Source organism: Dermacentor albipictus, chromosome 9, assembly GCF_038994185.2.
Source record: "Dermacentor albipictus isolate Rhodes 1998 colony chromosome 9, USDA_Dalb.pri_finalv2, whole genome shotgun sequence".
In the NCBI taxonomy this organism is placed as follows: Eukaryota; Metazoa; Arthropoda; class Arachnida; order Ixodida; family Ixodidae; genus Dermacentor; species Dermacentor albipictus.
In genome coordinates, this window is record NC_091829.1 from 48,353,698 (window position 1) to 48,368,484 (window position 14,787).

Here is a 14,787-nt window from a genome sequence, read left to right on the forward strand (position 1 = left end):
TGGGATCCTAAACGAACTGTCTTCACTTCGTCCGACCTCTTCTTTCTTTTTTTTTTCTTATTTGTGAACTTGGGCGAGACGTTTACGAGGCAGCGAAGGACTCCGCTCTCTAACCTGTGACGTCACGAGGGAACGGTAAAGTGCGTACATTTTAATGCGCCCTGTATACATTTTTTTTTCGTAGCATATTTTATCATCATGTTGTGACTGGTTGGAATTAAATGTGAGATTATGCATAAATATGTATTTATTCACAAGTTATTTCCAAGCTCGACGCTGATACATAAATGCAAATCAAAATTCAAGTTAAATCAAATAAGTTGATTTGAAAACCGGTTCCAGGTCTTCCCGCCAGATTGTCTTCTTTTTTTCCCCGAATATCTACTTCGTCTTTGGCGCCACACCTGACTGGCTCCGTAACAAAACATAATCACGCCGCCCAGACAACACGAAGTCCACGGATTTTGGCGGTGACGTCACATACGTAGGCAGGGATACGAGTATTCCTTAGCGGGCTGAAATGTCAATATATGGTTGGTGATAAAAAATATTGGAAACCGACGGCCTCTATTTTCGTCGCTAACAACTGTATAAAGACAAAAGACAATGAAGCCCACGATAGCACACAGAAAATTAGGCGTCTCTATTAAAAAAATAAAATGTACAATTAATAGAAAGGGAAATGAAAGTGGAACACAAGTTGCCGCCGATTGTAGACAAATGCACAATGCCGGATGTTTTTTCTTTTTCTTTGTATTCTCCGTTGGTTTCGTATGATGACGCGCGCACTTCCGCTGACCATTTTTTCACGGGCGAACGAGTGTTGAAAAGTTGTCGCTCAATGCGACAACTTTTCGTCGCATTGTCGGAAGTCTCTCGGACGCTATCGCTGATTCGTTGTCCGTGTTGTCGCCGAACCCTGTGTGGTCAGACTGCATGCGAGCGACGCGAATTGAGTGTTGTACATTCTAGAATGTACGCGTGCTCCAGCGATTACGCTTTCGTGTGACACGCGGATCCGATTTCGACGATCGCGTGCTCGCAGCTGCCGTTGTGCTCGAGTGGTTGCTTCCTTTTCGGGGCACAAGTTCTTAGGTTAGGTTAGGTTAGGTTAGTTTACAAGTTCGCAGGTTAGGTTACAAGCAGGTTACTCGCACTTGATGCCACAGTCTGGTTCTTTCCCGTCGCTGTGCAATATGTACAATACAATACATAGTAGTTACTGTGGTTGTTGGGAAATCACGTTCTTTTTTTCCTTATATGTTCATTTTCCAGCAACGCGCCGCCTGTTGTCCCAACCCCCACTGACCGCGAGCCGTACCAAACTGCACTGCGATGATTATTACTTTGTTTGTATACGGTTACTGGGCTTATATAAGCATCATATAAGCATTATTGATCGCGAACGAAAGTGTCCATCATAAAACGCTTCTACAACAGCAGAAAGAGATACAGAGAGAGATAGAGAGAGCGAGAGAGAGAAAGAGAGAGAGAGAGAAGAAATGCCACTCTTACTGCGAGAGGAGGCATTGCGTAAGCTAATTTAGATTAAAGTACGAAAAGACACGTGGAGACGCCTCTTTGACGTTTCTGCACCAGCCAGCATTGACGTCATCAATTCTGACGCCGTCTGCTCGGACCTAGTGAACTGCTTATCGGTAAAGAAAGATGCGCTGCATTATAATAAAACAAAGAAAAAAAAGCTAGATAGAAACACACACAAAAAAAGGAAACCGTGACGTCACACTGACGTTCCGGTGTTTCGGTGCGAAGCTAAAATAAATGACATTTCGTTATTTTATTACCTCACCAAATGAATAAAGACGGAACGTTGACCTTCATTTCCTCTTCTAGTAATCGGCCTCTGACCGCGAAATTGGCGAATATTAGCCTGAACCGAGTTAGTGTTTCGCGATGCATAGTGTTCCCCTAATGAGGCGCGATGGTGTTTACGTGCCGGTGTTGTGAGAGTTACTTCGTATAGCAGCGAGTTTCCGCGTTCGCCGTACTTTTGTTTTGAAGCTGGGCAGTGACCTTTTTCTCATTTCTTGTTTTTCTTTTTGCACATCTACAACGAGCTCTTTCGACGAACTGCTCAAACCAACAACGTTTGCTTGCGTGCGCTTGTGTGCGCGTGCTCGGTGGGCTGCCGCCGTTCTGTGCAAATTTCGAATGACTCGCACGTTTGAGGCCTTTCTGCGCGAGTAATTTGCGAGTCGGCCGCCGCGGGCATTGTTCCAATACAACGCTGCAGGAAGTTCTGGCCGTGCATGAATAGTGCGGTCCACTGCCGTATACGGCTACCTTGCGACATTTTTCGCTTGGTGGCTTTACTGCAGCCGTAGTGAACTTAAATATGCGATACTGTGTTTTCTTTTCCTTGATGAATTCGCTTACCTGCGTTTCTAAGCTATGCCTGTACGGGTATCCTGTGCCGTGCGCGTGTGTTTTGTTTTTCGTTTGGTGGCTTTACTCCAGTATAGCGAACCAAAAGAATATATATGATATTGCGTTTTCTTTTTCTTGAGAAATTCGCTTACCTGCGTTTCCAAGCTATCAGTCGCCGTTTATTTTTATTTATTTAAAAAAAAGTATTTTTATTTGCCCGATTGCTTTAGGACCAGATGTTCCTTACGCCTGTACCAGGAGGAAGAGAAATGCAAAACGTTTTGTCTATTGCTGGTGCCCCGGCCGTAGCTCCACTTTAGGTTTTAATGTTTCCGTGGTAATCACGCACTGCTGCCGGCGTTTATGAATTTGTGTGTGAATGCACGCGGGCGTATGTTTATTTCTTACCCGTCGTGGTTGCTCAGTGGCTATGGTGTTATAGGCTGCTGAGCACGGTCGCGGGATCGAATCCCTGCCACGGCGGCCGCATTCCGACGGGGGCGAAATGCGAAAAAACCTACGTACTTAGATTTAGGTGCAGGTTCAAGAACCCCAAGCGGTCGAAACTTCCGAAGTCCTCCACTACAACGTGCCTCGTAATCGGAAAGTGGTTTTGGCACGTAAAGCCCCCGAATATTTTTCTTCTTTCTTTTTTTACACCTCTCTTTCACTTTAATCGTGCCGTACATTGAACCGGCAGTATATTGCACCGAGTCTTACGCCCAGCAAACCTCTCCCGTTATCAGTGAACTTTCTCTCGCAAGCCCACTCGTATTTTCGGATATATATATCCGCCAGTAAGTCAATCACCAGCCAGTAAGTATACTTACTGAAGTCTCTTACTGAAGTCTCACGTGCAAGTAAGTATACTTACTGGCTGGTGTGCTTGCGGTTTACTTGCGATACGTTCTTGGAACACCCAAGTTGCGCGTGTATGGGATGGGCATGTCACGCGGTGCAAATAACGTGGCGGTGATCGTTAGAGAGGCCAAATGTCCGGGTCCTGTGCGCTCGGGCATAAGCGCAGCGTCAACTGTCTGAGCGATTTACAGCTCCGAAGGCCCAAAGTCCGCCGTAATTAGCAGTCATAAACTAGGTCATACGTGTGCGCGTCCTTGAAACCTCGCCTTTTCAATCCGCCGATGCACAACTGACGTAAGCATACGGTATAGAGTTCGCGGCCAGCGTTCCGGCGCGAAATGAAAAAAAAGAAAGAACGTAGCTTTTGACCTTCGTTTTCTGTCCTCGTAAACAGTTCACCGCGAGATTGACGGAAATTGAATTTTGCCGGAATACTTTTCGAGTGTACATCGATTTGACATTTCTCTTTGCTGTCGTCTCTCTCTCTCTCTCTCTCTTACTTTTTTTAAGTTTCACGTGCTTAATCCGTCTTCTTTCTCTCGCAGGTCGCCGCAGTCGGGTACGGCACTGGGGCTGCATGTAGCACGGACCCCCCCGCCAACGACCGTGCATCTTTCTTGGAGCGCGCGCCGGGAGCGCGGCAGTAGCGCCAAGGTGAGCGACCGTTCTCCCCCGTTTTGCATTCCGTGCAGATAGCGCCTGCGCGTGATTTTGCTTTTTTTCCCCCGTGTACCCGCGGCGCACGAGCTTCGAGTTGCGATGCTCGCGTGCTCGTATGACCTTGGCAGGTGCAGCGATGACCTTGACAGGTGCAGCAATTTCACACGCGTGTGTGTACGAGGTCGTTCTTCTGCACGAGCAATGTGGTTGCATTGGATTGCTGTTTACTATAGAATAGTGCTTTACAACGAAGAGATAGAGAGAGAGAGAGAATAGGAAATAGAGCAAGAAAAGAAATCTAAGGTTGACGAATCCGTGCCTACTTTGGAGCTCACGCGTTTATTAACGAACCCTATCGCCGTGATAGGATGTTGCTTGCTGGACAAAATGATATTAAAGGGGTGGAGACATCAAAATTTTCGTTCATGCGTTTGTTGATTCAAACGTTGCGTCATGCTTCAGGGAGCACGATACACACAGCGGGATTCATATATATCCGATAAATAATTTAATAATAGCATTAATATACCGAGCGATTTCGGTTTCGGTTTCTGGGCTCCGGGGGATGCTATGACGTCACAGAGGAGGAAACGCAACATGGCTTGGTCACGTGAGCCACAAAAAATAGTGACGTAAAACTATGTTGCGTCGTCTGCTCGCTCATACGCGTGCTCTGCCAGCAGAGGTCAACTGGCGATTCGAAGTGCATGTCGCGATTATTATAATTATTGCGAAGAGCGACAACAACGGTAAGAAAATATTGCGGCTTGTGAGAGTCGGTGATTCATTCCGAAGCGCCGTAAGCTTTAGCTTCGAAGTGAACCGGAAAAGGCCTAGCCACGATATCGGCGGCGCCGAACGATCAGAGGCGGTGAAGCTGCCGTCGGTGCACAGAGTGACCACTCCTCGGACGCTGATTGGCCGCTTCGCCGTGCGGCTGCCGCACAAATAGGTCCCGGGCCCGTGCTCTCTACAGCTAGGAGATCTCGCCGTTCGCGAGCAAAACCGCCGTCGCACGGGGGCCCGCGAACGGCAAACGGCGTGCGGCGAGTTTCCGGGCCGGTAACGTGGACGGGCCTTCACATTGAGAAAGGCCAAGCGAAGGAGAGACCGCTCCGAGCTGCCGACTATGCGACTATGCGAGGAGAGAAGCGGACAACACGAACGCCGCATATCCTGGTCCCTTTCGGAGTCGGCCGGCTACTGTTTTACACTCAAATGTGCAAAGGCCCGTCGGCACGGCAACTCGCTGCACGCAGTTTGCCATTCGCGGGCCGCCGTGCGGCGTTCGTGTTGTCCACTTCTCTCCTCCTGTGTACGTGTCTGCACGCCTTACCCCTTCTTTGCATTAAGAAAGGATTTCTATATCCCTGTAGCTCGGTCATATTGGAGGCTATGCTCGGTCGCTCGGCTCAGCAGACTCCGTAATCGGCATTTCATCGCTACTCATCATACGTCACGTTTTTGTGCCGGTGTGCTATGACGTCAATATTTTCGTTCCTCCTCTGTGACGTAGTAGCTGCCGCGCTAGCGATGGGTCTCGACTACGAGAAGGAGTTTTTAATGACTTTTTGGAGCTGAATTAAAATTATTTTGAAATGTTTGCAGCGTCCGATACCTCGTTCTGGGTGTCCTTGCATACGGAAGCAGCCTACAACATGCTTTTTATAGCCTCGAAATTTGGTGTCCCAACCCCTTTAAAGGTGAGAAAAAAAAAAGAGTCAAACAAGCAATAAATATGCAGGTACAACGCACATCTCCGGATGTTTAATTCCTGCGTCCTTGACGTTGCCGCGCACGTGCTATAGTGACCCGGCCAACGGATCCAGTCGCGGTGTACACTATCGCGATACCGTTGCCTAATTCATTTCGCCCCCATTTCGCCCGAATATTGTGCCCCATAGCACTGAAAGGACTTCGTAACGAACTCGAAGATGGACTGTGAGGCCGGTCCCGCGCTGTACTTCTGCCGGCTTTTCTCAACATAAATCTGTGCATTCTCACTGCACTGCAAGTATGCGCAGGGGATATGAGCGGCAGCACACTTCACGCACCGCGCATCGTGAGCTATGGCTAGCCATCTGAAGTTTGTGAGAACGAACACATATGCTGGTCGTGGCCTTACAAGAATCGTTTTTCTTGCTTTGAACAAGTTGCGGGCTGCTGCATGCGCACCGCGGAGATGTGATGAGTCACGACTTGCCGACGAAGAGGCCAGCAGAGGAGGACGTCGTTACGCGTTTAAATATGCCGGCTGCGGCCTGAAGTATATTGTTCTCACGGTACATGAAGCTTCGCGGAAACAAAGTTCTGCGGTGCCGCACAGTAAGCACGTATACATGCGTGCGGCTAGCGCGTTGATTGGGATACGTGCGACCACCATGCCGTTTGATGTATACGCGCAGGCGTACGTTCTGTAGGGTTTGAAGGACGGACTTCGGGATGAAAACCAAACTTGGGAGTATTTATTCTACATTATATACAGAGAGGTGAGCGTCAAGAGACAGTCGTACAGTCATTACGGGCCGGCAGCAACTCGGACGCTGCGGCCCGCGGCAAGAAGTTCGAGAGAGGTAAATCAGGGAATTCTCCAGAATGCTTCTTATAAACCCTTCGAGCACTGGAAGTCGCGCCATGTTCGACCAATGGGAGAGTCCGCTCCGATGACGCCACTTTCAGCCAATGGTAGGCGCCCGTGCGATGGTGTCATACCCGGCGAAGAGAGTCGGCGCCTGGTCCTCCTCTCTAGATCACTTGATCCCGGTGCTGCGGACCCTCAGCGGTAGCAAGTGACTTCTTCAAAGGCGATGAAGAGGTGCGCTTGGGCCTTCCCGGCACGTCTGGCTGTCACGGCGCATTACCGCCGTCTTGGTTTGCACCCACTTCTTCTAAGGTGGAGAAGGAGGGGGGGCGCTCATGCTCCATTGTACAAGGGTCCACCTGCTCCCGGTGGCTCGGCTCCGCAGTGGTGGCAAATGCCTTCTTCAAAGGCGAAGGGGGACGATTGAGCTCCATTGTCCGAGGCCCCCTTCTAATCCCGGCGGCGCACGACCTGGGCGCCGCAAACTTGTTTGCACTTGTCTGGTGCTCCTCTGGAATGTGCTTTCCTGCGTTTCGAAGTGGTTTGGGGAACTCGAAGTAATCGCAGGAAACAGCTCCATATCTAACAGTTCTTCTATTGAGCCTTGCGCCGCGTTCACCAACCTTCACTTCTCTGCGCCCTTATATAGAGCACGCAGGTGTCATGCGGTAAGGCGGGTTCGTCCCTTGATTACTCACAACAGCTGCTTCTTTCGCATTCTTCCACAGGGCTGGTTTACCTGCCACAAATGGGTCGTCCGCTTTCAAACAGCAGGAACACTGCTCAGCTGTCACTGACGTGCATTGCGTTGTCGAACATATTCTAGAGCATTAAAAAAAAAAAACTTCTTGTGCGCAAACAAACAGTGACGAAAAAGAGGAGCAACACAAGCGCTCGTCCTTGTCCTCTTCTTCGTCCCTGTTTGCGCACAAAAAGTAAAACAAAAAAATGTGTTCCAACTATGCCGACTCGCAGTTATACTTTATATTATGAAGCACAGCGCCAGTCAGTCTGTGACGACACCAACGGTGGAACAGCTGCGCCAAGCTGCGCCAAACTGCGCCGATAGCGGGCCTTTGCGCCATTCTGCGTCAAAACGGCATTTTAGCGGCAAATCGCGCCCAGCCTGCGCCAAAGCATGCATAAAAACGAATCCCTCCTTCCGTCGACGCTTCGCAGCTAGTAAAACTGAAATCAAAACCAAGAGCAAGCCATCATCATAGATGGAAGCAGAGGCCCGTGCATAGTTTCCCACATATAGTAAGAAACGTCTGTCGGAGTCGTCTGGTTCGTCATTCGTGCATTTTAACGCGATAGCGTTAAGGAGCTCGTGTCGCAGAAAAGCCGGTGTCGTCGGTGTCGGCGTCGGCGTTTGCGGCGTTGACCGTGAGCGATAAATCACGGCAGGCGCTTCATAAATAAAAAGCAACTTCCAAGATTGGCCCGGTGGGAATCGAACCAGGGTCTCCGGAGTGTGAGACGGAGACGCTACCACTCAGCCACGAGTTCGATGCTTCCAAGCGGTGCAAACGCGCCTCTAGTGAATGCGGTGTTGCCTTCGAAACGAGCCGTGGAAAGTTATAATGCGGTGTATATCGGTAATTATGAACATGTAACGTACAGAAGTCGCAATTACACGAGTTGCGAAGTGAATTTCCGCTGCATTTCTTCTGCGCTTTCCGCACACGCAGAGCCATCTTGCGGCAAACACAGAAGACTCCCTCCTCTCAATGTACGGCGCTGCCCCGACAGGAGGCGCGCCGCGCCCGCATTGGGACCACTGCCAGGCGCGTCGCGGGACTCCCTCTCCCCTGACGACGCTTCGCCGTGCTCCCGGTTTAGATTACTATCTATCTCTCTGCCCGTGCCGATCACGACGTTTGGCTGGCGTAGATCGTTTCCCCTCCGAGACACCGAGTTCTTTGGTTCGTTCCGTTCGCTCAGGCGCACGTTTCGTTGCCGCGCCGAACGCTGCGTTGCTCGACGCTCACCGCGTGATAGGTGGGCGCTAAGTCCGATGCGGGGCGCATCGTAAGTGATCGCTGTGCCGTAGCGCATTGTCTTATACCCCTTGGCGGGTCGACGGGAACGCTGTCGCGTCCCACTCTTGAATGCGAAGCTTAAGCGTCCTCCAATTTTTTCTCGGACAGACGTATAATGTAGTGCCGCTGTACCGTCTTGCTGGCGCTTTTTGGTGTTCATCGAACCTGCGTGGTTCCACGGAGTTTTCCGAAGTAGTATGTCACGTTCTAGGATTAAGGTTTTTCGATGTTTAAGGGTTATACCGAGGATTTGCAAATAGAGCCGCTTCGATCAAAATCGCACGTGGTGCATAGTTAAAAATGGTATTAGCGAATGAGGTCGAACACGGCGAGAGCCGCCACTTAGATGAGTGACGGCATGTTTGTTGTCGCAAGAAGTTTTGCTTCGAATTTGGATTTCACTGAAACAGTAGCCGACGCAAAACCCTGTTTGCATCTCGCACCTGCGCAGTGGCGCTGACGCTATATTTTTTTTTCTTGTGGCCGCAAATTTGAAAACTCCCTGATGTGCATTAAATTAAATTATGGGGATTTACGTGCCAAAACCACTTTCTGATTATGAGGCACGCCGTAGTGGAGGACTCCGGAAATTTCGACCGCCTGGGGTTCTTTTTAACGTGCACTTAAATCTAGGTACACGGGTGTTTCCGCATTTCGCCCCCATCGAAATGCAGCCGCCGTGGCCGGGATTCGATCCTGCGACCTCGTGTGGAGGAGCGTCGCGGCCTTTCCTGACCGCGCTTGCAGGGCGAGCCTCGCGCGACACCATCTCGACTATATATCAGTTAAAATTTGCCTGGCATATGGTAAGCACACTTGCGCTGGACCCTGCGTCAGAATTGCTTGCTGCTGCGCCGAATCGGCTTTTTGCCTTCGCCAGGGCTGGCACCGAAAGGTGAAATGGCTGTCACGTCACTGCGACGCGTTAGCATGAATCCACCAAAGGCGGGAAATATATATTCCTAGATCGTACCTTAGTCCGTGGCGTGGTACGTGGTGTACGGCGTTGCACGCGCGCTCGTTTCGCGTTTTTTTGCTTCTTCCAGTCCCACGTGACCACAACAGCGGCCAGCAGAGCACGGCCTATAGATAGCACAGCGAAATAAAACACGGAGACAATCCTGCGCACACGACGCCTTTGCCACGGTACGAGACCTCTAAGGGGCGGTACACGCATGAGCACACACCACCACAACAAAACCGCCATTGTGCCACAACATGGCCGCTATACAGCGGAACAACATCATGTGACTTCCTCCGCGCTTGTCCCCTATCGCACGGAAAGGCTAGGGCCTCTCTTCAGTTTCTTTCCTTCCTACATGCGTTTCCCGCACTCCTCAGTGGGGATCCCTCACCAAAAGGCAGCGCCTGGTGTCGAGAGTAGCGGCGCGGCTGACGCTCGCGCTTGCGAGGCTTTGGCACTAAAGGAGTGTGTGTGCGATCGTGGCCCAGTCGTACGTCAGAGTATTAGGCTGTTTTGCTCGGAGGCAGAGAATCAGTTCCACTGTATTTCACGAATTTCACTTTATTGTGGAAGTCCGAAATGAGGCGAGACAGGGAACACCCACCTTCCGCAAAATGCCTGTAATGACACTAAGATTGCTTCGCAATAAAGAAAATGCAGTTCGCAACAGGGTACGAAGGAATGCCACGAAAAAAAAAAATGTTCCAAGGCTATAATTGTACCAGAACTTCCGTATTCTTTCTTCTCTTTTCCGCAGTCTGGTTTTCCTTTTTGTACGACATTTTTTTTTTCTTAACATATAAGCCTTTTCGTTCTGCTGGTAGTCAACTGCACCCTTTCGTTCTTGTGCAGGGCTCTTTTTCGTGCTTATAAACCTGCATTACTAACCTATCCGCCGGATTTGTTTGTACCTGACGCGGTAGCTCAGTAACTATGACATCGCCATTCTGAGCACGAAGCCGCGGGTTGGAATCCCGGCCTCGTCGGCCGCATTCCGATAGGGGCGGAATGAAAAAAAAAAGAGAGAGACAAGACGCCGCTCTCGCACAGTGCATTGGGGACACGTTAAAGAACCCCAGGCGTGGTCAAAATAAATCCGTAGCCGTCCACCCCGGCGTCCCTTATAACCCGCTGTGCAGTTTTGGCACGTTAAGCCGTGGCCTCCGAGATAGCACGGGTGCGCCTTTCGAAGCAAAGGTGCGCTGTTGGGATCTCGGAGTCCACGATAAAGCCATACAGTTTCCTATATAAAAAACTAGAGGGAACTCTGGCGCTGCGATCGTTCAGCTATACCATAGAAATAACGGTGGCGTTAGTACAGGGATTTGCCTATAATCTTCGTGCTTGTTGGTTCAAACGTTATTGTCACATTGTGTATTGTGCTTTATCTTTCCAAATGGCCACACAGTCGTATACATACGACTGCTTATAGTTTGATATAGTTTTCTTAACACATAGAGGCAATTCGTCCCTACGCAGATGCGTACTCTTTGCGAATCGTTGCTTTCTCAAAGAAACATTTTGTTGAAACGTATACGATCAAACTGCGAAGCCATAAAGGTGTAGTTCGAAGCTAGAAGGACGAAGTTTAGGCAGATTTACGTTATACTGCCGATCACTTCCGTGATCGGCAGTGTAACGTGCAGCTTCAAGTATTGCGTGAACCGCAATACTTGCAGCTCTCGCTGACGCCAGTGCCAGAGTTCCCTCTCTGTAGGAAACTCTGCGCGTTAAACCTGGTAACCTAATTTTTAATTTACACATTTCTCTGCGAAGCGTCCGTTGAATGCCGTCCTTATTGGTTACGTGTTGAACGCCGGTCGCGAGTTACCAGATAACGTACTTTCGACCTGCGGCACCGTTCAGGAGCGTTCGCTACTGCCGAGTGACCCGGTCCCTTCGGTATAGGCGGTCGCCTGGCCATTAGGGCGAAGTGCCTTCCTTCGGTGACCTGCTTAAGCGGCCGCGTAATCTAGATGTCGCGTACATCACGCGATGGCGGGCTCTCGGGAATGCCGGACGAGATAAACCGAGCCGCTCGCGCGATTGCTCGCTTGCGCATAGTAAAGTGCTCGAACAGCAGCAAATCCGCGATGCTGGAAATCTCATGTATACACCTCCGCACATCGCGGCACGTTTTCCGAACTTCGACAGTGTACCACTTCGACGTCGCGCGCGCATGCAGGTGCGGCAGCGAACGCAGTCTTTCTCAAGCCACCGATTCCGCACAAACGTCTCTGTCGTATACTGTATTGCAATAGGTAAATCATAAATGTGGGTTCTGCCGTAACGTGTGATAAAGCGCGAACATGTTGAGCATTTTTTTTCTGGAGTGCGCTACGTGGCGCTGATGTAGAATTGAATTTAATGACATAAAGGCGAACAATGTCGAAGAGAGCTCTTCCTATGTTTCGACAAGGGGAGTTGACGATCTTGCACAGGAAGTAAGGCCCTTCCTTTTCCCTTGTTCGCCTTAGCTCCATTGTTTCAAGTATCTGTCCTACAACCTTGATCATCGATGGATGCTGAATTGGTGAAATGCGTGCCAGGAGCGCGAACTTGCACGCCTTAACACGAATTGCGTCGAATTTCACGCTTGTAGGGAACCTCGACCCCAGGCTCTGTCGGAAATTTTTGGTTGTAACGTGGATTGCATCAAATTTGCACGCTTAAAGCTCCCCATAACCAAATTCCGTCGGAGGTTTTGGTTCTATAAAAATCGCATCTCGTCGACTTTCGCGCTTAGCGCTCCACCACCGGGCGCCGTCAGAAATTCAACGTGAATCGCGTCAAAGCCCACACTTGCTAAAGAGCCGCACCACCAAGCTCCGTCGGAAATTTGGTTATGACGTGCATTGCATCGATTATTATGGCTAAAGCGCCGCATCACCGAATTCCGTCGGTAGTTTCGGTTGTGACGTTTATTGAGTTTACTAGCACGCTTATTAAAGAGCCCAGTCACCAGGATCCGTCAGAACTGTTGGTTATAACATGAATGGCGTCGATTCACGCTGAAAGGGCCCCATCACCAGTATCCATTAGACATTCTTGGTCATAAAAAAAGTCGTGAATCACCGCGCAGAGATCGTTATATAGAAAAAAAAAATTGGGATACGCTTTATAAATAACGGAGATTGAAACAAATGAAACATCTTAAAGCAATGATGCGAGGAGGCACCAGCCACACTTTCCGCCATCGAGGGCTCTCTCTTCCATTCCCTCATTATGCACGCACGTCGCGCAGGGACCAGTCACGTGGGGACCAGGGCCCACGTGACATTTACGTCACGATTCCTACCTCTTTTTGTCGTGTAACTTGTTGCTTCGCGGAACATTTCCGTTGGACGATTTTGCGCGCTCAGCGTTTCACGGCAATTTCCGAGCTGTTCGCGTTGCTGCCAACGATTTCTGTTCTGTAGGTCCCGCATGTGGTGAGGATGCCGCTGCTTGTGACGTCGTCTCTATCGGCGGGTAGAGAGGCTTGTCCGAGGATAAGGACACGCTCTTGATTTTACATCTTTGTTCACGGCGTACGTACATCGATGCAGTACGTCGGAGACACGATCGCCACCGCGTGATCTACGCACCGTTATAGTCCTATTTCAATTTCAAACCCGGTGATGGGCATTTTGAACGCGAACGTGGGAAAGAACGTCAAAGTACGCAAGGAGAGTGCTTTGCGGTGTAAGCGAATCGGCATTGGCTTTTCATTGATACTCCGCAGCACCGAGTCGCGAAGTAATCGAGTAGTTCCTCGCCACTTTCTTCATCGTGAACGAAATGAGCTTTGGTTCCTCGTGCGAATGCATTTCTTCCCTTGTCCTGTGCGTTCTATTCCCCTCGTGCTTTGCCCTAGGCGAGTGGATCTCTAGCTTTCGTCGGAGTGGATGTATGCGCGTTTTTCCGCGTTCCATTTTTGACGTCGAAGATGAAAATAATGAAAGAAAAATCGGGCTTCTCACGCCACCTCTGAAGCTCATTCGAACTGAAGAGCTAGAAAAAAAGAAAAAAAACAACATTATAGGTGTCCCAGTGAAGACGGAGACATTACGCAACGACAAAGAAACAAAACCAAATAAACGAGGAAGGAAAAAAAAAGGGAGGGTTGGCAAAAGGGGAAGGGCCGGTTGTTCCGAACTGGCGGGCCCGAAAATCGCCGGCGAAACACTGCTTTCATTCTCCCCGCGTTGCGAGATCGCTCTCCATCCTTCCAGGTGAGCCGGCGGCAGGGCCTTTCCTCCTTTCCCGCCCTCCGCGCTCCGCGGAGTCGGCAGGAGGGTCAAGTGTATGAGACTCACGTAACGATTGTGTAACTGGCCCTCTCCTCCTCCTCCGTGCACTCGCCCTTTCCCAACCCGGAAGTGCGGCGGCCGGCCCCGTCGGTCTAGCTGTGCGCCCCGGTGGTGTGCCGATGCAGCGTCAAGTTTGCCGCCGGTCGGTGAGAAAGGTCGGCCGAGAGACCGTCTTCTAGGCCGCCGGGACAGGAGAGGAGGAAGGGGGGCCACGGAGGGGGAAGGGGCTGCCGGAGGCGGCGGAGCGCGCGTTTTGCCTTTGCCGCGCGACTCTCCTCGGTGCCTGTGGCATTTTGTACACTGCAGTGCAACTGGAGGAACTTTTTTTTTTTCTTCCTGTGCGCGGATGCCCGGAGCTGACGTTGTTTGGAAGGCGCGCAGTGACGGTCGTTGGGATTTCTTACTCCAAGCGACGGTCGTCGTCTCTGTTCTGCTTGGCCGGGTAAGCTCCTGTTTTTGTGGAGAAAGCTAGCTCGGTACTGAGTGTGCGTTTCATGCTAATGAAGGCAGGCATTTCATTGTTTGTTTTTCGTGTCTGTGGTGTAAGTCTGCCGGTGCAGTTGAAGCTGGACTGCACCGTCGCGGGGGGCTAGGGATCACTCAGTTTGTTCGTATTGAGCTTAGCCTTTGCTGCACTGTCCGCCTGCATCTTTACAATGTAGCACGCCGTATTTGTGCTCTGGTTTAGTTTTGTCGTGGTGCGGCTACTGCTGATCAGCTGGTCGCTCACGGTAGCTGCTTGTGGTCGGAGAGATGCGCGTTATTGGTTCCGTAGTGTATCAGTCCATGTGGGCTTTGTTATCGGTTCTGACGTATAATGTCCCCTTTTCAACGACGTTTCTGTCAGGTTTTGTCACACCTTGAGTTTAGCGAACTTTGTGCGCGCGTTAGTGGCTGTGTGATTTAGGGCGTTCGCCTACAACATAAAGTGTGTTGCGTACGGACATCTCGTTTCTTTTTCCGTGAAATCGATGTAAACTTCTCTTCAATTTACCTACC

At 50.4% G+C, this 14,787-nt stretch overlaps 1 protein-coding gene across 2 annotated transcripts in view; it reads left to right on the plus strand.

Annotated features, from left to right (window-relative positions):
- LOC135916202 (membralin) overlaps window positions 1-14,787 on the plus strand; it is a 270,073-nt gene that overhangs the window by 69,104 nt on the left and 186,182 nt on the right. The window contains exon 2 of one of the 2 annotated variants that reach the window (XM_065449488.2): window positions 3,795-3,903. The gene's annotated coding sequence lies outside the window, so the exon portion shown is untranslated. Of the gene's footprint in view, window positions 1-3,794; window positions 3,904-14,093; window positions 14,231-14,787 lie in introns of those variants that run through there. The other variant, XM_065449489.1, reaches the window with a different exon arrangement.